The sequence below is a fragment of the Chiloscyllium punctatum genome, chromosome 52 (genome assembly GCF_047496795.1).
Source record: "Chiloscyllium punctatum isolate Juve2018m chromosome 52, sChiPun1.3, whole genome shotgun sequence".
Lineage (NCBI taxonomy): Eukaryota > Metazoa > Chordata > Chondrichthyes > Orectolobiformes > Hemiscylliidae > Chiloscyllium > Chiloscyllium punctatum.
The window spans coordinates 48,267,598-48,289,330 of record NC_092790.1 but is presented as its reverse complement, the minus strand read 5'-3'; the positions used below and the strand labels follow the sequence as shown (position 1 = coordinate 48,289,330).

The 21,733-nt window shown below is 45.7% G+C and overlaps 1 long non-coding RNA gene across 5 annotated transcripts in view; it reads left to right on the top strand.

The window, feature by feature from the left end:
* Positions 1–21,733, top strand: part of LOC140470862 (uncharacterized) — a 1,231,916-nt gene that overhangs the window by 1,188,754 nt on the left and 21,429 nt on the right. Inside the window, exons 12-14 of one of the 5 annotated variants that reach the window (XR_011956764.1) lie at positions 2,344–2,449; positions 5,221–5,303; positions 14,996–15,102. This is a non-coding gene — a long non-coding RNA (uncharacterized lncRNA). Of the gene's footprint in view, positions 1–2,343; positions 2,498–5,220; positions 5,304–14,995; positions 15,103–21,733 lie in introns of all 5 variants that reach the window. The other 4 variants (XR_011956765.1, XR_011956766.1, XR_011956767.1 and 1 more) reach the window with 4 other exon arrangements.

Below are 21,733 nucleotides of genomic sequence, written 5' to 3'. Positions count from 1 at the left end.
GCACTCGTCGTATCCTCAAATAATTCCAGTAAATGTGTTCTACATGACCTGTCTTTCCTGAATCCATGCTGTGTCTGCTCAATGAGACAATTTCTACCCAGATATCTCACCACTACTTCCTTGAGAGGTTCAAGCATTTTCTCCACTACAGATGTTAAGCTAACGGGTCCTTTTGAAAAATAGTGGCACCACATTTGCAGCTTCCAGTCTGTCAAAACCATTCCAGAATCCACCAACTTTTAGTGAATTTTCACGAGTCTATTTGTTATTCTCCACCCCCCCCCGCCCCCCGCCGCCATCTCCTTTAGTCCCTGGGATGCATTCCATCAGAGCCTGGATACCCATCTACCTTTAGGCTGTTATCTTTCCCAACATTACCTCTTTACTGGGAATGATTGCTTCTGTATCCTCATCTGCCATTGCCTCCATAGGCCTGCGACAATGAGAGTATATAGATAGAATGTTCCTGTTAAGGCCAAGGCTGGTAGGTGTAGAGAATGCCGCCTGTTGAAAGAAATTGAGGGCCTGGTCAAGAAAATGAAGTAGGCGTATGGCAGGTACAGAGCTGTTTTTGTGTGAATCCCTAGAGGAGTATAGGGGCAGTAGGAGTATACTCGAGGTAAACCAGGAGGGCAAAAAGGGGACATGAGATAGCTTTAGGAAATAGGTTTAAGGAGAATCAAAGGTGATTGTACAAATACACTAAGGACAAATGAGTAACCAGGCAGAGAATAGGTAACCGCAAATCAAGGCTGTCTGTGGAACCGCAGGAGGTGAGAGAGATTTTGTATGAGCGGAGAGGTTTTACAAACAAAATGTGCTCATCGGAAAACACAAATTTGAACATCACAGTCTTGTGTTTTCAGTAAACAGGGAATTGCCTCAGTGTGGCTGCAGGCATGGGTGCGCGCCACCATCTTTATTTGGGGCAAGAATTCACTGGAAACATGCGGAGCCACCAGCTTTGTAGGGGGCAAGGTGCAGCTAGGTTCTTGTGCAGCCTTTCTCTGGTACAGAGTCATTGGGCAGGATTTACACAGAGCACATTCAATCTCAGAGAAATGGATGTTTATTTCTGGATTTGTTTCGTCATTCATTTAAATGATTTGGTATCGTAAATGAGTTTGCAGGTCATACAAAATTGGAGGTGTTGTGGATAATCAAGAACGTTACCTCAGATTACAATGAGATATTGGTCAGATGGGGTATAATTTAGATAAATGTGAGGTGCTGCATTTTGGAAAACCAAATCAGGGCAGGACTTATACACTGAATGACAAGGCCCTGGAGATGTTTGCGGAACAAAGAGACCTTGGACTGAAGGTTCATAGTCCTTGCAAGTCAAGGATAGGATGCTGAAGAAGGTGTTTAGTATATTTTCCTTTATTGATTCGAGCATTGAGTATAGGATGTGGGAGGTCATGTTACTATACAGGACATTCGTTAGGTCACTTTTGGAATATTGTGTGCAATTCTGGCCTACCTCCTATCAGAAGGGTGCTGTGAAACTTGAAAGGTTTCATAAAAGACTTACAAGGATGTTGTTAGGGTTGGAGGATTTGAGCTACAGGGTGAGGCATAAAAGGCTGGGGCTGTTTTCCCTGGAGTGCCATAGGCTGAGCAGTGATGTTATAGAGATTTATACAATCATGAGGGGCATGATTGGAGTAAATGAACAAGGTGTTTTCCCTGGAGTGGTGGTGTCCAGAATTAGAGGGCATTGCTTTAGGGTGAACGGAGAAAATTTCAAAGGGGCCTAAAGGACAACTCTTTCATGCAGTGGGTGGAATGAGCTGCCAGAGGAAGTGATGGAGGCTCGTACAATTAAAACATGTTAAAGGCATCTAACTAGACATATGATATGTTTAGGAAGCGTTTACAGGGATATAGGCCAAGTGCTGGCAAATGGGAATAGACTAGGTTCGGATACCTGTTTGGCAAGGATGAGTTAGACCGAAGGGTCTGTGTCGGTGCTATACATCTCTATGACTGTGGGATCATAACAGCTTATACTGCTCTGCTTCATCTCTGGGTTCCCTCATGACCACTTTGTCAATATCTAGCTTCCTCAATCTTGAACAATGGGTGTATTTTTGGTCTGTTTGGTTTTTTACTATTATTGTTACAGACATTTTTGTAAGTTAATTTTTCACTGCCGCCCAGCCCCTGACCATGTGCTGCTTATCAATATTTTCCGGAAAATCTTTAATGGTCGAGAATTCCTTTTTCCAATAAGCAAGTGTATCTTCCTTCCATTTCTGACTATCTCATTCTGCACCGTTTTCATTCCCTGTAATCCATTTTGCACTCCTTGAAACATCAACTGTGTTTCTCCTTCCACAGATACTAGTGATAAATGCCAAATCCCTGTTGCCTGGGAGAGGGTGATGTTTGACTTTCTTGTACAGCTGCAGTTTGTGTGGTGAAGGTGCTCCCACAATGTGGTTGGGTAAGAGACATTACAGAGTATTCATTCAGCAACAGTAAAGATCTGAAGGTAATGTCCAAATCAACAACAGTTCATATTTTTATTGTCATGCTTATAATTCCACAAAAATATTATTTAGAATTTTAAACATAAGGCCAGAGTTGGTGATATTAGGTCAGGTGACCAAAAGCATTGCCAAATAAGCAGGTTTTGAGAAATGTCTTAAAGGAGGAAAGCACACCTGAGAGGTTTTGGCTGTGAATTTCAGAACGTGTTGCTTTGGCAACTGTGAAAGCAGCCACACTGGTGAAGTAATGAATTAACAGATCATTGGGAGTCTCGAACAGAATGGGTTGTCGAGGTCTCAAAGGGTGTGTGACGCAGTGAGCTAGGGATGATCACAACCAGGAATTAAATCAAGAGTGAGAATTTTAAATTGAGGGATGTGGGCCGGATGCTGGCAGGTGAGACTAGATTGGGTTGGAATATCTGGTCGGCATGGACGGGTTGGATTGAAGGGTCTGTTTCCAAGCTATACATCGCTGTAGCTCTATGTTCTTGATTATGAATAGCAGCCTTTTGATGGATCAACAAGTTCTGGTACAAGGGAGTACTTGGGCAACAGAGATTTAGTTTTTCTTGAGATTACAGGGAGGTTGAATGTGGGAAGCTGGCCAGGAGTATGTTTGGATAATGAAGTCTGGAGATATGACAAGATGGATGAGAGTATATGAGCTGAGACAAGGGTGGAATCAGCTTAGTGGCCTTAGAGTGGGACTGGGCTGTCACCCTCACCTCGCCTCTGGGATTCAGCTGGTTGTCAGATTGTGAATCAGGGCGGTAACACAATCGGGAGCTGAGTGGCCCTGGTGGAGCCTAAAATGAGTGTCACTCAGCTGGCTGTTGCTGAGTAGCTGCTGCTTGATAGCCCTGTTGATAACATTTTCCATCACTTTACTGCTGATCGAGTGTGGACTGATAGATGGAAATTGCCTGGGTTGGATTGCCCTGTGTTTTTTTGTGTTGAACATCCCTGGGCAATGTTCCACATTGTTGGTCGATGCCAGTGCTGGAGTGGTACTCGGCTTGGTGGGTGGCAAGTTCAGGAGCACAAGATATCAGTGTTATTGCCAGAATATTTGCAGGGCCCATAGCCTTTGCACGACTTAACCATTTCTTGATGTTATTCAAACTCAACCGAACTGGCTTAAACTCACATCTGTGATGTTAGAAACCACTGGAGAAGGCTGAGATGGATCATCACACTTTGCACTTCTGGATGCAGATTGCTGCAAATGCTGTTGTCTTATCTGGTGCATGGGTGTGTGAGGCCCCTCCATCAGTAAGGGTGGGGATATCTGTGATGCTTCCTTCAGTGAGTTGTTTAATTGTCCATCACCGTTCACAACTGGGTGTGGCAGAACTGCAGAGCTCCGATCGGTTCCACTGGATGTAGGATCACTTAGCTCTGTTGCTTGCTGCTGATGCTGTTTGAAATGCAGATGGTCCTGTTTGGTAGATTCACCAGTTTGGCACTTCATTTTTAAGTCTGCCTGGTGCTGCTCATGGCATGCCCTCCTTTCCTGTCCATTGTGATGGGTGAGAGCGGGATTTGCAAACCCATGAGATTACAGATTGTGCTGGAGTACAGTTCTGCTGCTGTTGATGTCCCACAGTGCCTCAGAGATACCGAGTTTGAGATCCTATATCTCTTCAGAGTCTGTCCCATTTAGAACGGTGATAGTGCTACTCAACGCGATGGAGGTTTTTCTCAACCTTAAGCTCAGACTTGTGTTTCCAAAAGGAATGTGTGATGGTCGCTCGTACTGATACTGTCATGGACAGATGGATCTGCAGCTGGTCAATTCATAACAATGAGATCACTCTTGTTTTTCCCTCTTGTTGGTTCCCTCACCACCCGCTGTAGACTCAGTTGAGCAGCTATACCCTTTAGGACCTGACCACCTCAGTCAGTAATTCTGTTGCAGAGCTCGTCTCGATAGTGGACATTGAAATCCTGTACCCAGAGTACGTTTGACACCATTTTACTTCCTCAGTGCTTCCTTCAAATGTTGTTCAACATGAAGAAGAACTGATCCATCAGCCAAGGGAGGACAGTACGTGGTAATCAGCAGGAGCCATGAGATTTCCTGGTGTCCGGAGTCCATGCTGAGTACTCCAAGGGCAAATCCTCCCTGTCTTGTGCCATGACCTCTGCCTGGTCTGTCCTGCTGGTGGGGCAGGACATATCCAGAGATTTCAGGAGAAAGTGAAGACTGCAGATGCTGGAGGTCAGAGTCAAGAGTCTGGTGCTGGAAAAGCACAGCAGGTCAGGCTGATAACGGGCTTAGGCTCGAAATGTCGATTCTCCTTCTCCTCGGATGTTGCCTGACCTGTTGTGTTTTTCCATCACTACAATCTCAATCTCTCGGGATGGTGATGGTGGTGTCTGGTCATTGTCTGTAAGGGTTGATTTCATGAGTATGAGTATGTCAGGCTGTTCCTTGATTGGTCTGTGAGACAGCTCGGCACAATTTGGCACCAAACTCCAGATGTTAGTCTGGAGGACATTGCACCATTGAGAGGGCTGATTCTGTGGTTGTATTTTCTAGTGCCTTCTTAGATGCCGAGTGGTCCATCCAGTTTCATTCCTTTGTTAAGACTTTGCAGTGATTAATACAGTGAGTAGCTGGCTGGGCCACTGTCAGGTTAGGAGGGTTTTTTCTGCCATTGACAATGTTTCCATGGAGATCAGGAGATTCCTAATTCCAGTTATTTTTTCTTGAATTCAGATTCCACCATCTGCCAAGATGGGATTCGAACCAGGACTTCAGTCGTTTGTTTTAATATTTTGGATAAAATTTAAATACATTAGGTTTGTTCACTCACTTTAAATATCACTTACCCAGGTTTGGTTTCTTTGTGAAACACTGTCCATCATCCTGTCTCCGCCATCCTTCTCTCCAACAACAAGAGTTTGGAGCACATGGAGGTTCTCTGTCACTAAGACTGAGATAATCCGATCTGCTGCTTCCCCCCCCCCACTAGCCCACTGAGTCAAACTGCCTCACGTGGTGTTCCTGGTTTTTGTCCAAACCTACATTTTTCTCCAATCTCATCTCCTGTCAAGCCTTATCAGAGCTCATCTTGACCCTTTACCCTAATCTCACTAAACCATAGACTTGCCAACTCTCTTTTCTCCTCCACCTCATCAGTCCCCCTCACCGATTCACAGACATTGTTCCTTGTCCTGTCTTTTCTGGTTATGGTCCTTCTCTCCCATTCTGTGAAAAACTGATATTTGACCTCACCATTGTTGGAAAATCCTGCTCCATCTCCACTCTCCCTTTCCTTTCTGAATTCCATGCATTTGGTGTCCCTCATGGATCTATCCTTGGCCCCTCCTGTGTCTCACCTACATACTGTCAGGAGGTGATATTGTGCAAAAGCACCATGTTGGGTTTCACATGTACACTGACGATGCCCAGCTCTCACTCCCCATCATCCCTCTCCATTACTCCACTGTTACTCAGTTATCAAATTACTTACCACATTCCCACTACTCGATTAGGTGCAATTTCCTCCAATGAAACATTGTCAGTTAAACCCATTGCCTTACAAATTCCTTTTCCTAACTGCTGAACCTCTCCCTCTCACTGGGAATTATGCAGCAGAACTAGACTCTTCACAATGTTGCTGTTATATCTGACGCGAAGCTGACCTTCTTATTAGACATCTACACAATCCCAAACACCAGGAATTCCAATCTCTAAACCGTTGCTTATCTCCTCTTCACCCTAGCTCCATTGCTACTAAAAACCCTTACCCATGTCTGTGTTACCTTTAAACTTGACGAATCCAAAGCAGAAGCCTTGATTCTGTGACTGGCTCAGAATCTGGTTTCAGACTCCCCTTTCAGTATTTACCCTCAGACACATCAGTATTTATTTCTTTTTTCTTAGAGGCAGGCCTCTCCAAAGTCCCAGGCAGCAGCAGGGAGGCAGGCCCCAAGCAGCAACAGGAACAGTCCTTGCATGGTTGCAGTCAGTCACAGAAATGGTCCAATCTCTCCAGAAGGGAAGGAAACACACAAGTGGCCAGTCACAACTCCAGGGTGTCAGTGGACACCCGCGTGCTCCTTCTCCAAGGACACCCGGATCAGTATTTATTCTGTCAAACCCCTTAAGAATCTGGTGGTGCGGTCTGATTGTAGCTGGTGGAAATGGCAGAGGATGATGTGTTGTATCTGGGTGGAAGGTAAGGACTTGGGGGGTGGGGGGTGTTCTATCCTTGTTGCAATTGGAGGTGTGGGTTTCAAAGGCAGAGGTGCAGGAAGTGGAGGCGATATAGTGGATGGTATTGACCACATGGGAGGGGAAATTGCAGTCCTTGAAATATGGGGCCATTTGGTATGTTCTGGCCTCACTGGAACACTGCAGTAAGCATGAGACAGAGATGTTGGCCAGGGAACAGGCTCGTGTGTTAAAGTGGCAGGCAGCTGGAAGCTCGGGGTCTGTTTTTGCAGCAGAACGTGGATCATCAGTCGCCATTTCCGCCACCTCCACTGAGATGCTGCCAGACACAGGTTCCTGTCCCCTCCATTAACAGCTATGCACCTCCCCCCCCAAGCCAGATGGTAATCCACTCCTTTGTCTTTCCAAATGTTCGAGTCTCTCTTTGGGTTCTGTCCCTGCCTATTATTTACTCTTTAACCCCTATGATCTGCAGGTTAGTTGAATTGGCCAAGCTAAATTTCCCATAATGCTCAGGGATGTGTAGGTTAGTTGCATTAGTCAGGAGAAATATACAGTAATAGGGTAGGTGAATGGGTCTGGGTGGGATACCCTTCGGAGGAACGCTGTGGACCTTTTGGGCCGAATGGCCTGTTTCCACACTGTCAGGATTCTAATTTTCCCAGCTCCCATCGGTTCTGAGGAAGGGCCACTGGACAGATTTTTGTTCCCAGATGCTGCCAGACCTGCTGAGCTTTCCCAGCACCATCTGCTTGTTGTTCCTGATTGATACCATCCATACACCTTCTGGATTTGATTCAGACAGGGGGAGGATCCCACCACTGACCTCACAATGGGGTCCAGCTGATTGATGGCAGCTTCGGACCAATAGGAAAAGGTGGTGGGACTGGTGGACCAAGTGCAACTAGTTGGTCATCCAAACAATGGGAGTGAATGAGGGGCGTGGCCAGTGGGATGACACGTCACCAGTAACTCTGCTGATGCAGTGCCACGTAACTCGGCCGTCGGTGAATGTGGGAGACACAAACAGGGAAGGGGAGAGTGGCCTTGGAGACGGAGATAATGAGTCACTTTCGACTGGAAAGTTTTAATTACACTCTGTGCGGTTTGAAAGTCTGAACTAGAAACTCTTAATCCCCCGTTTGCAGCAGATGGGAAAGTGGCTGCGGCCCTCAGGCTGTGAAAGGTCCTGGGATATGGCCGTCATTTTTATTGGGGGTAAGGTATAGTGAGGCGCATGTGCATGTCCCCTTCCTAGGGTGGTGGGGGGGGCGTGCAACTTGAAAAGAGGCATTTACACATCAAGCACATACCAAGAAAAAAGTGTGTCTTTATATTCTTCCTGTACTGACTGAGTTTTGTTTTGTGAATTCATTTCATAGGATATTAAATGAGAATAATTGGGGCTGGGATCTCAAAAGCAAGTTTTTACAGTCAATGGGGTCATCAGGATCTGAATGTTATTGGCATTTAACTGTGGAAGGAGAAAGGTTTCTCTGCTCTGTTTGTGGGAAGATATCTCCAATATTTTTGTTAAGAAGAAAGATGTACAAATTCATGATTGGGTCACCCTTTGGGTATCTGCTGTGTTCTGGGCCCTACAGCTGAGGAAGGAGATATAAGCCTGAGAGGGAGCACAGATTTATCCAAATGACACCTCGTCTCTTTGTAAGAACTCTCAGATTTAGACCCAATCACCCACTTCATGATGTTAACCTGTAAACTTCATATTTTTAATTACCTGTAAACTTCCCATTAAAAATCCTTTTGGACTAAAATTCCATTACCTTTTCAGGTGGAATGTTCCAGCTTCTGACAACTGTCTGTTCATTCCGAAACTGCTGAGGTCCATGTTGACTCTGGGGTTACAAAGGGCTGAATTGAAAGATGAGGTGCTGTCCCTAAGCTCCCATTGAGATGCATTGGAACAGTACAGGAGGCTGAGGGCAGTGTAGGTGTGAGCAGACAATGAAAATGACAGGGCTGCACTGTGAGGGCTGCTTGGCTCAATGAGAGTGTTTTGGAGTTGGGTGTAAACAGAGTGGGGTGAGACAGGGAGAAGGTGAAGCTGAAACTCCGTTTTAGTTCAGGCCTTTCAGAAATTCACAGTCCCAATGGGAACAGCCAGTTTTTAAGTGATACCTGCGGAGTATTTTTTTAACAGTTTTTAAAGTATTTTTTTCCTGAGGGCAGTTGAGAGTTAACCACATTGCTGTGGGTCTGGAGTCACATGTAGGCCAGACCAGGTGAGAATGACCGTTTCCTTCCCTACAGGACATTAGTAAACCAGATGGGTTACTAACAATCAACAACAGTTTCATGGTCATCATTCGCCTTTTCATTCTAGATTGTATTGAATTCCGATGCTGCCATCAGCCATGTTGGGATTCTATCCCTAATCCTCGGAACACTGTACATATCGCTCATCTGGCAGGAATACCATTAAGCCATTGCCTCCCTTTTTAGCAATGTTTAAAATAAAGTTCCATCATTCTACGTGTACAATGTGAGATAAAATACTGCAACGTTCATGTGTCAGCCTCTCCAAAAGGTCAATCAACAGAAATTTGTTTGAGGGCGAAATATTTCACTTATTTTTCGGTGGGGGGTGGGTTATTAAACAAAAATGAATCCAAATAAAAACCTTAAGCCACGGCCATGTAATTTCTGAAGCCGGAGGGAGATTACAGAGACAGGGAGGGTGGTGAGGCTGGAGGGGGATTACAGAGACAGGGAGGGTTGTGGGGCCAGAGGGGGATTGTTGTCCAAACATCACTGTGGTGTACATGGACTGCAGCATTTCAGGGAGGCGGTTAACCACCACTTTCTCCAAGACAAGTAAAGGTGGCCAATAAATACTGGTCTGGGCAGCAAGGGCAACCCCCAGTGAATAAAACCAAGCAGTGACCTCTCTGAGCTGACTTGTTGTGAAGTTAAAAACCTCTCTGGAAATGGAGTGGGCAGAGAAGAGAAACAGTGACATTTCACAGCTGCCCTCAGAGAGACCTCACCCTTGGAAGTACTCAGAGCCGGGGATCAGCTCAGTGAGTTTCAGTCTCTTCAAATATCAATCTTAGTCGGTTTTATTTTATTAAATCTACAATCGTGAGTCAGGTGACTATTTCTTTTTAATGTCTTAGGGTCTCTTGATTAAATGTTTAAGATATAAAACGTAAGCATTAAGTTATTCTCGGGCAGTATTTTTCGAGCAGTAAGACTGTGCCTTTGTCTTGGTCTGTCGATTGTTAAGGCGGAGAGATGGCCTGTTGTAGAGTGGCGTGCTGTTCCTGTCAGATGAGGGAGATTAGGGAGAGTTTCAATGATCCTGATAATTGTCTGCAGGAAGTGTGATTGCAAATCCTATTGGAACGTATGGATTGGTGGAGGAGTGATTAAAGGCAGTGAAGAATTGACAGGAGCCGGGGGTGGGGTGGGCGGTGTGATAGGTGGCAGTCTCAGGAATGCAGGATACTGCAGATACAGTCAGGTAGATGGGTTACCTCCAGGAAAGCTAGGAGGGGTAGGTTGGTACTGCAGGAGTCTCCTGTGGCTATCCCCATCTCAGACAAGTATACGGTTTTGGAAAATGTAGGTGGTAATACACTTTCAGGGGAATGTAGCACTGACAGCCAAGTTACTGGTACTGAGACTGGCTTCTAACATAATGTGAAGTATATCCAGTTCCACACGATCGATGGTGAGAGGGGACTCTCTAGTCAGGGGCACAGTCTGCCGTTTCTGCAGCTGACAGTGAGACATCAGAATGGGGTGGTGCCGCCCTGGTGCCAGTGTCAAGGATGTCTCTGAGGGAGCAGAATATTCTCAAAAGGGAAAATAACCAGTGGGAGGTCATTGTACATTGGTACCAATGGCGTAGGAAGGTGAAAGCATGGGGTCCTGACGAGCAGGGAGATTTGCTAGTGCCACTCGGGAGGCATTAAACCAGTGAGGGAGTCGGGGTAATCCTAAAGGGATAGTGAGAAAAGAGGTGAGTCTGAGGCTGGTAATGTTCACAGGTCAGACTGTCAAGGCAGGCAAGAGCAAGTCACAGAATGAGGTGCGATGGACCAGTTACACTGCATTTATTTCAGTGCAAGAGACCTGACAGGTCAGGCAGATGGGCTCAGGGTATGGTTTTGAACAAGGCTGTCTATGGAACCACAGGGGGTGCAAAAGATATGCAAATATTTCACGTCATTTTTATTGGTGAAGTATATGAAGCTCGAGAGTTTGGAGAAATAAACACTGGTAACTTGAAAAGTGTCCATGTTACAGAGGTGGTGGTACTGGATGTCTTAAATCGCATCAAGGTGGATAAAGCCCTGGAACCTGATCAGGTGTATCCTGGAACTTTCTGGAAATCTAGGGAAGTGATTGTTGGGCCTCTCCTGAGGTATTTGTATCATTGATAGCGACAGGTGAGGTGCCATTATTTTTAAAAACGTGGTAAGGAGATGCCATGGAACAAGAGAACAGTGAGCCTGAAGTCAGTGGCAGGCAAGTTGTTGGAAGGGATTCTGAGGGACAGGATATCCATGTGTTTGGAAAGGTAAGGAATGATCAGGGAGAGTCAATGTGGCTTTGTACATACACAATTGGGTCTCACTAACTTGAGTGAGTGTTTTGAAGTGACAAAGAAAATTGATTAAGCCAGGTAGTGAATGTTGTTTATATGAACATTCAACAAGGTTCCACAAAGCAGACTGGTTAGCAGGGTTAGATAACATGGAATGCAGGGAGAGCAAGCCATTACAAAACTGCCTTGAAGGTAGGAGACAGAGGATGATGATGGAGGGTTGCTTTGCGGACTGGAGGCCTGTGAGCAGCAATGTGCTGCAAGGATGGATATTGGGCCCTTAAATAAATGACTTGAATGTGAATATATGAGGTATGGTTAGTAGGTTTACAGAAGACACCAAAATTGGATGTGTAGAATAAAGAAGGTTAGTTCAGAATACAACAGGATCTTGATCAGATGAGCCATTGGAGCAAGGAATGGCAGACGGAGTTCAATTTAGATAAATGTGAGCTGTTGTATTTTGGAAAGGCAAATCAGGGCAGGACTTATACACTTAATGGTAAAGTCCTGGGGAACATTGCTGAACAAAGAGATCTTTGAGTGCAGGTTCCTAGTTCCTTGAACGTAGAGTCACAGGTAGGTAAGGGAGTGAATGCAGCATTTGGTATGCTCCCCGTTATTGGTCAATGCATTGAATGCAGCTGTTGTAACGTCATATTGTGGCTGGACAGGGCACTGATTGAGGCCCTTCTGGAATTCTGTTTTCAGTTCCAATCTCTCTGTTCTCGGAATAACGTTGAGAAACTTGATAGGGTTCAGAAAACATTTGCAAGGATTTTGCCAGGGTTGGACGGTTTGAGCTTATTGGGCAAGGCTGAATAGGCTGTCTATTTTCCCTGGAGAGTTGGAGTCTGAGCGGTGATCTTATAAAATCATGAAGGGCATGGATAAGGTGAGCAGTCAGGGACTTTTTCCCAAGTTCGGTGGGTCCAGAACTAGAGGGTACAGGCATAAGGTGAGAGGGAAAAGATTTAAAAGGGATCTAAGGGGCATCTTATTCATGTTGAGGGCATTGCAAGTATGGAGTGAACTGCCAGAGGAAGGGGTGGAGTCTAGTACAGCAGCATTTAAAAGGCATTTGATTGGGTACATGAAGAGGAACGATTTAGAGGGATAAGGGTGAACCGCTGGCAAATGGGACTCCATTAATGCTCTCCGTTATTGGTCAATGCATTGAATACAGAAGCTGGGATGTCATATTGTGGCTGGACAGGACATTGGTTAAGCCACTTCTGGAATTCTGTTTTCAGTTTGAATTTTCCTGTTCTGGGAAGGATGTTGTGAAACTTGAAAAGGTTTGGACAAGATTTACAAAAACGTTGCCAAGATTGGAGGATTTGGCCGACAGGGAGAGGCTGAATAGGCTGGGGCTATTTTCTCTGGAGAGTCAAAGACTGAGAGGTGACTTCATGGAGATATATAAAATCACGAGGTGTGTGAATAAGGTGAGCAGCGGGGGTCCTATTTCCTCAGGTTAGGTGGGTCCAAAACTAGAGCACCTGGGTTTAAATTGAGAGGGGAAACATTTAAAAGGGATCTAAAAGGCAACGTTTTCAAGCTGAGTGTGGTGTGTGTATGGGAGGGGCTACCAGATGAAGTCGTGAAGGCTGAAAAATCACAACATTTAAAAGGCTTCCAATTGGGTCCATGAATAGGAAGGGTTTTGATGGATACAGGCCAATAGCTGGTAAATGGGAATCCATTCGTTTAGGATTCCTCGTTGGCATGGACGAATTGGACCGAAGGTCTGTTTCTTTGATCCTAATAAATTAAGATGCATTCCTCTATTTTGTGGCGAGCTAGCTGAAGCAAACATAAATATCCTTGGAGCTGAGAAGGTGAAGCAGTGATTTCGACCTGGTGCAGATTTGGTTCCAAGGTCTTGAATTTGCAGAGAGAGAGAGGAATTGTTAGCACTGTCACAATTTTTAGTAACTACTTTCAAGTAATTGGCAAATAATACAAGGTGAAAATGTGAATACTATTTTCCTCAGTAAGTTCTGAGCATCTGGAACAGTCTGAACGACACAGATTCAGCAGGTATTCTGAAACAGACTTGGAATTTTACTTTTTAAGGTAAGATTTGGGGGGCCGTGGGCACATGGGAGGGGACTTGGGACCGACTTGCAGCATCTCCAGAGGGAGAGAATACAGCCCCAATGGGCTGAATAGCCCCCAGCCCCTGTGCTCTGTGATACAGCCCCATTCACTGTGAATGATGGAGCTCATCCCAGGGCAGAGACAGGGAGGAACCAACCACTCTCAATCGGCGCCAGCTTAATTAACGACAGCTCCAGACCAATAGGAGAGGTTGTGTGGTCCTGCAGCCAATGGGAGTGAATGAGGGGTGTGGCCAGCAAGACAGCGCCTGTCCATGAGCTGTGCAGATGCCGTGTCACTGTTTGGGGTTGGGAGAGACAGCAGAGACTGGGACAGAGGCTGTGGGACCTGAATTACAAACTCCCGGTAAATTAAAACCAAAAGAACTGCAGAAGATGTAAATCAGAAACAACAACCAGGAGGTTCTGGAAAAGCTCAGCAGGTCTGGCAGCATCTGTGATGAGAAATCAGATAAAGTTTCAGACCCAGTGTCCCTTCCTCAGGACAGATATTACTGAGAAAACAAGTCAGTTTTAGTGCAGAAGTTAGTGTGGGGGGAGGATAAAAGGAGTAAACGATAGGTGGGGATAGAGTGAGAAGAACGGTTGGGTAAAGGAGTGGATAACAATCTGTCTGGGGGAGGATGATTAGCTGTTAATGGAGACTGTTAGTGGCTAACTATAGGTAGTGTGTAATGGCAGACTGTGAGAACTGGTGTGTGGGGTAGGGGGCTACGACATGAGGTTGTTAACTTATGGTTAGCATCAATGAAGTAAACACAATGACTGCAGATGCTGGAAAGCAAATAGTGGATTAGTGGTGCTGGAAGAGCACAGCAGTTCAGGCAGCATCCAACGAGCAGCGAAATCGACGTTCGCTGCTCGTTGGATGCTGCCTGTTCTGCTGTGCTCTTCCAGCACCACTAATCCAACTTATGGTTAGCCACTAGCTGTCTCCATTGTGAGCTGTTCCCCACCTATATCACTCCACGATTGGAGCTGCCGAGGACACGAACCTTTGGAATATCCTCCCTAACTCCCTCTCTCCGCCTTAAAGATGTATCTAAAAATCGTTCTCTTTAATCAACGTTTCCATCATTCGTGAAGCATTTGAGATTTGTCAATGTGAAAGGCTCCATACAATGCAGGTAGTTGTTGTTATTGTCTGACCTCAGGAGAAACAGGGATGAGCCCCCTCTCTCTCATACCTGATGAACAGCAGTAAAAGCAGGAAGCACTGAGCATGCTCCAGCCCACAGTGGGCTTCGGATTATTGATATCAGCGCAGGACCAATAAGAGTGGGGGAACTGTGGCTAGAGGTGCTCGTTGGTCCTTCAACCAATCAGAATGAATGAGGGGCGGGGTAATACTCAACCACGTGATAAACTTCACTGACAGCACAGTGTTGTTGTGACCAAGGCATTGGAAATGTGTGAAGGTGCAGGGCAGGGGGAAGGAAAAACATATTGACCAGGAAGAGGAGGAAATTTTCATGGTATGGGATGAGAGGTTTTACAGAACTTGGTGCACGTAGTAAAACACAAATTTAAAAATCCCAAATTCTGCACCATTTTCCCTCCCGATAATGCATTTTGCACTCCCTGAAATATCAACTATGTGTTTCTCCCTCCACAGATACCAGTGATCAGTGCTAAAGCCCGATTGCCTGTGGAGAAGGTGATGTTTGACTTCCTTGTACAGCTACAGTTCGTGTGGTGAAGGTGCTCCTACAATGTGTTTGGGTAAGAGCTGTTATAGATTATTCACTCAGCGACAGTGAAGAATTGACAAAATGTGTGCAAATCAACAACAGTTTTTTTTATCATGTTTATAATTCCACAGACATATGATTGAGAACTTGTGACATAAGGCCACAGCTGGAGATATTAGGTCAGGTGATCAAAAGAATTGCCAAATAAGCAGGTTTTCAGGAATACCTTAAAGGAGGAAAGCAGGTCTGAGGGGGTTAGGGTGGGAATTCCATACCGTGTTGCCTTGGCAACGGTAGAAACAGCTAGACAGGTGAAGCATTTATTAAACATATCGTTGGGAGTCTGAAAGAAAATGAGTTGTCGAGGTCTCACAGATTGTGTGGTTCAGGGAGACAGGGATGTTCACAGCCAGGAATTACATCAAGGGTGAGAATTTTAAATTGTTGCTTGTTAATAGGAGCCTTTTGATGAATCAACAAGTTTTGGTACAAGTGAGCACTTGGGCAGTAGGGTTTTAGATACTCTTGAGATTACATGGAAGTTGAATGTGGGAGGCTGGCCAGGAGTGTGTTTGGATCATGAAGTCTGGAGATAACACAGGGATGGACGAGTATTTCAGTAAATGAGCTGAGACTAGGGTGGAGTTGGGTGATGTCACTGATGGAGGAATAGTGCTTTTGGAGTTGGGCTGCTCCTCCTCCTCATCACTCCCCCTCCCCAATTCACAGATATTGTTCCTTGTTCTACCTGTCTGTCTTTTCTGGTTATGTCCTTCTCTCCCATTCTGCTACAAACTAATATTTGACCCCACCGTTGTTGCAAAAACCTACTCCATCCTGACTCTCCCTTTCCTTTCTGAATTCCTTGTATTTGGTGTCCCTTAAGGATCTCTCCTTGGTCCCTCCTGTTTCTCACCTACATACTGCCAGGAGGTGACATTGCCCAAAAGCACCGTGTTAGGTTTCACATGTACACTGACAATGCCCAGCTCCCCCTCCCCATCATCCCTCTCCATTACTCAGTTATCAAACTGCTCATCACACTCCCACTACGGGATTGGCTGCAATTTCCTGCAACGGAACGTTGCAATGGTTAAACCCACTGCCTTCAGTTGCTATTACAAATTACTTTCCCTTACTGCTGAGCCCCTCCCTCTCACTGGGAAGTGTCTGAGGCAGAACCACACTCTTCACAATATTGCTCTCATATCTGACCCCAAGGTGACCTTCTGATCAGACATCTACACAATCACAAACACCAGGAATTACAATCTCTTAAAATGTTGCTTCTCTCCACCTCACCCCAGCTCCATTGCTTATGAAACCCCTGACCTGTGTCGGTGTTGCCTTAAACTTGACGAATCCAAAACAGAATCCGTGATTCTGTGACTGACCCAGAATCTGGTTCCAGACTCCCTCATGATGAGAAACATCCTCTCAGTATTTACCCTGTCAAACTCCTTAAGAATCCTACATGTTACAATGAGATCCCCTCTCATTCTTCCCAAATCCAGTGAGTAAAGTCCCAACGTCTTCAGCCTTTTCTTAAAAAATAATCCCTGCAAACCAGGGTTCATCCCAGTCAATCTTCTGTGAAATGCCTCTGATGAAATGATGTATTTCCTTAAATAAAGGGACCAAACCTTCTGTCATTACTCCAGATGTGGTCTGACTCGCACTTTATAAAGTTCCTCTCAGGTATATACTCCAAACAACTCCCTTTAAACTTGCACAGATGTTGTTGGAAATGCGCAGAAGATCATGCAGCATCTGTGAAGAAAAATCAGTTAAAGTTTCGGGTCTGGTCACCCTTCCTCAGATACGTTAACTCTAATTTCTTTTCACAGATGTTGCTAGACCTGCTGACCTTTTCCAGAAACTTCTGTTTCTCTTCCTGGTTTACAGCATCTTCAGTTGTTTCGGTTTTCATATCCTTGAAACTTGCCATCTCTCTTATAGAATTTGTCATTTCCACCTTGGAAAAAAGATTCACATTTGTTTGGTCTCCCCTACCCTGAGGAAAAAAGAAACCATGGCTAGTCACCCTATCATTGCTCCTCATAACTTTATAAAATTCAATAAAGCCACCTAAAGTGTCCAGTGCTGCAGGGAAATAGCCTCAGCCGATTCAGCCTCTCCCTATGGTTCACGTGTTCCAATACTTGCAACACCCTAGTAAAACCATTCTGAACTCTTGCAAGTTTCCCAACATCTTTCCTATAACAGGGAGACTGGAATTGAAAGCAGTCTGGGGATTCCAAAAGTGGCCGAGCCAATAAACCGTACAACCGAACCATGATCTCCCAACTCCTATACTCAATGCACTGCCCAATACCAGCTAGCATACCGCACACCACCTTCACTGACCTGTCTACCTTCAACCACACTTTCAAGGAACTGTCAACCCACACTGCATGGTCTTTTTGTCTGTCAACACTTCCCAGGAATTTGTCATTAAGAGGTTGAGTCCTATTCTGGTAACATCTTTCTGAAATCAGGGAGACCACAATTGAATGTAATATTCTAAAACTGGCCTCCCCAATGCCCTACTCAGCCACAACGTGCCCTCCTCACCCCTATACTCAGTGACAGAATCCCTACAGTGTGGAAGCAGGCCTTTCGGCCCATGAGACCATACCAACCATCGGAACAGCATTCCACCCTAACTCTGTACCCTACCATTACCCAAAGCTCATCCAGCTAACCTGCGTGTCTTTGGATTGTGGGAGGAAATTAAGAGCACCCAGAGGAAGCCCACGCAGACACACAGGGAGAATGTGCAAACACCGCACAGACAGTGGAATCGAACCAGAGTCCATTTATTGGTCAGCGCATTCCATTCAATGTTAGTGTCCCAAATGCCATGTTCAGCACCTGATCTCTCTGAAACTCTACTTTCCAAGAACTAAGCAGTTGTTCTGAGCTCTTCGGAGGGAATTAAGGTCAGGATGAGAAAACAGGAACTGGGTTGAGTTTTAGATCTACAAAATGACTCTCCATCTTTCCACTCTGTTTCTCCCCCTCCCCCCACTCTGTCTGTTCCCCATGCTCTATCTCCCCACCCCCCAACAGTCTGTTCTCTTTCTCCCCCCTGTCTGTCTGTCTCTCCCCCTACCTCTGTTGGTCTCTGCCCCCCCCCTTCCCCCTGTCTGTTCCCCTCCTCTCTAAACCCACTTTCTGTCCCCATCTGTCTCTGTGCCACCCCTTTCTATCCCCCCCTCTCTTTCCCCACCCATTTCTGACCCACCCTTCTCGATCCAACCACCCTCTGTCTGCCGACCCTCCTTCCCAGTCCCCTAGTTCTGTACTCCCCCACTGCAGGGCAAATATCTTGTCTATTTACCCTATCCATGCCCAGCCTGATTTTAAAAATCTCTTTAGGTCACCATTCAGCCTCTGACGCTCCAGGGAAAACAGCCTATCCAACCCTGGCAACATGCTATAATTCTTTTCTGACCTCTTTAAAGTTTAAGAACATCCACCTGATAGGAAGGAGAACAGAATTAAATGGAATATTGATTCGGCAACTTTTGCAATGTCCTCTACAGTCACAATATGTCATCCTAACCCCTATACTCAATGCTCTGACTGATAAAGACAGGCAGACCAACTGCCGCCTTCACTATCCTATCGACTTGCTACTCTACTGTCAAGGAACTATGAACCTGCACTCCAAGGACTCTTTGTTTAGCAGCACTCACCAGGAACTTACTATTAACTGTATAAGTCCTGCTAAAGTTTGCTTTTCCAAAATGCAGCAGCTCGCATTTTTCTAAACTGAACTCCTCAGCCCATTCACCCATCTGATCCAGAACCTCTTGTACTCTGAGGTAATCTTTTTCCCTGCTACTACATCTCCCATTTTGGTGTCATCTGCAAACTTACTTACAATACCTCTTATGTTCACATCCAAATCATGGATATAAATGGCGAAAAGTAGTGGATCCAGCCCCGATCCTTGTGAGACTCCACTGGTCACAGGCCTCCAGCCTGAAAAGCCCCCTCTGCCTTCTACCTTCGGGCCAGTTCTGTACTCCATGTGATCTAACCTTGCTGAGCAGCCTCCCATGAGGAACCTTGTCAAACACATTACTGAAGTCCATGTAGATCATGTCCATGCTCTGACCTCAGCAATCCTCTTTGTTACTTCTTCAAAAAAACTGAGTCAAATTCATGAGATATGATTTCCCATGCACAAAGCTGTTATTGGTATCCAGGATTTAACTCTGTACATTGGGGTCTGCGTTGCCCAGTTATAGGTGTTAATATTCTGGATGAAGTTCAAGGACGCCAGCATTTTCTCAGTGAGTCTGTATTGAGTCTTGTTCATGTCACCAACACAGGGGAGTTCCTTTTGAAAGGCAGTCCTTGTATCCCTTGCCCACCAGGAAATAGTATACGTGTCCTTACCTCTGGATCAGGAGGATCAGGCTCAGAGTTGAGTAACAGCATCTTTGAAGAGGCTGATTAGTAAACCTGCCCAAGCCACCAGGCCATACTGTCTCCCAGCTGTCCCTGCCTGAGCCTCCAAACAGACCCTTCCTGTAGTTTCTCTCCTGTCAGACTCTCCCATTGCTCAGTTTGTCCAGGATCCCCTCCTGCTGCTGCACTGCTCCTGTCCCTCACTGACCTGTCCATCCCCCAGTGTTCACCACATTCATTCATTGTTTACAATCTCGTTGTCCCAGTCCTCCAGCCCCGCCCCCTCCACCCTATAGAGACAGCTCAGTGGTTGGCACTGCTGCCTCACAGCACCAGGTACCCGGGTTCGATTCCGGCCACGGGCGACTGTCTGTGTGGGGTTTGTGCATCCTCCCACAATCTAAAGATGTGCAGGGCAGGTGAATTGGCCATTCGAAATTGCCCATAGTATTGATTAAATTAGTTAGGGGGCATAGGTCTGTGTAAGTTACTGTTTGCAGGGTCGGTATAGACTTGTTTGGCCGAAGGGCCTGTTTCCATACTGTAGGGATTCTGATATATTGGGCAGCAGCTGCTGTCAATCACCTGGACTCCTGTATGATCGGGAGCTCGTGCTGTAGGAGGGGAGACAAGTGCATGGGTGCAGTGCTGGCAATTGTGGGATTATGCACAGTATAGGTCAGTGCCTGGGAAGGAGGCTGTGGGTGTGAGGGGTTAATCTATCATTAGCAGCTTCATCCCTCTAGGAGCAGGACCCAGGGGAATGGCCCCTCTCTTGCTACCCTGACATGTGATCAGACTATCAGTGGAGCAGCGTTTTGCAGAAAGTTATTAGAACTCTTTTGTGAAGATTCAGGGTTGTTATGGAAAAGGACAAGGATGGGCCTGCAATTAGAATTCTAATTTGGCTCATTTTAGTAAGATGGGTCTTGGCCAGAGTGAGCAGGAAGCAGTGTATGCAGGATGGTTCTCATCAGGAGCTAGGAAACTGAATTCGAAGAGGGAGTGTGTGAGAGAACTGGGTGTGGAGGAAAGGAGTGGGGGGATTGGTTTGGATTTCAGTTCACAGAAGAGAGAAATTGTGAGACTGAGGTTTAAAGCTTTGGGAGAAACAAGAAAACTACAGTTTAATACTACAATTGTCTTATGAATTTCCATCCTGTATTAACAGTGGTAACTTGTGTGCTCTGTTGTATGGTACTGAAAGGGTGGATTTGCGGATGAGAAATACAAATTGAACTTCATGGTCAAATCTGATAGTTACTTGATCCGTGCCGATCTGAATATCATTGGCCTTTTCATCTGGATGGGAAGGTGTGCATTCTGTCCGTGGGCAAATATTTCAAATCTCAATGTGACTGGAAAAGTACTGAGACACAGCCAAGTCCATGTCAGCGTGGTGAGTGTGGAGAGAGAGTTCATTTGTTTTTGAAAGTCTGAAAAATCATGGCACATTTCCCAGGAACAATGAAGCCACAACTTTGCTTTGTAGAAGGACAAGTCTTTAATTAACCATGCAACCAGAAAGACACAAGGATACCTGCACCATGGGGAACACTATGAAAACGGGATTGTTGTAAAGGGGTTCATTCTCGATCATGGATTGTAATCCATTGGCATTGTCCCGTCGGTTCCAGCCCCGCAGGGAAACACTGGAAATATGATGGATGTAATGGAGGTTTCAGTTATTAAACTGTAAAAAGTGCAGAACAATTTACAAGGATGTTACCAGGGCTCAGGGGTCTGAGTTATAGGGAGAGGTTGGACAAGGGAGGATTTTATGTTTGGAGCAGAGGAAACTGAGGGGATTCTTTTCTAGAAGTGTATAAGACCATGAGAGGCATGGATAAGGTGAATGCACTCAGTCTTTTTCCCAGGAACTCAAGGATTGGACGGCTTGATTGGATCAGTTGAAGGTTAGAGGAGAAAGAATAAAAGGGAAGCTGAGGGGCAACTGTTTTACACAGAGGGTGGTATGTATATGGAATGAGCTGCCAGTGGAAATGGTTCAGGCAGGAACACTCACAACAGGTAAAAGACATTTGGACAAATACATGGATAGGAAAGGGTCAGAAGCAAATGGGCCAAGTGCAGGGAAATGGAGTTAGCGTGGATGGACTTTCTGGTCGGCATGGGCCAAAGGGCCTGTCTCTGCTGTCAGACTCTATGACTCTAAGTGCATTTGCTATTTCTCCCACTAACTCTGTTGGTATCCTGGGATGTATCCCATCAGGGCAATG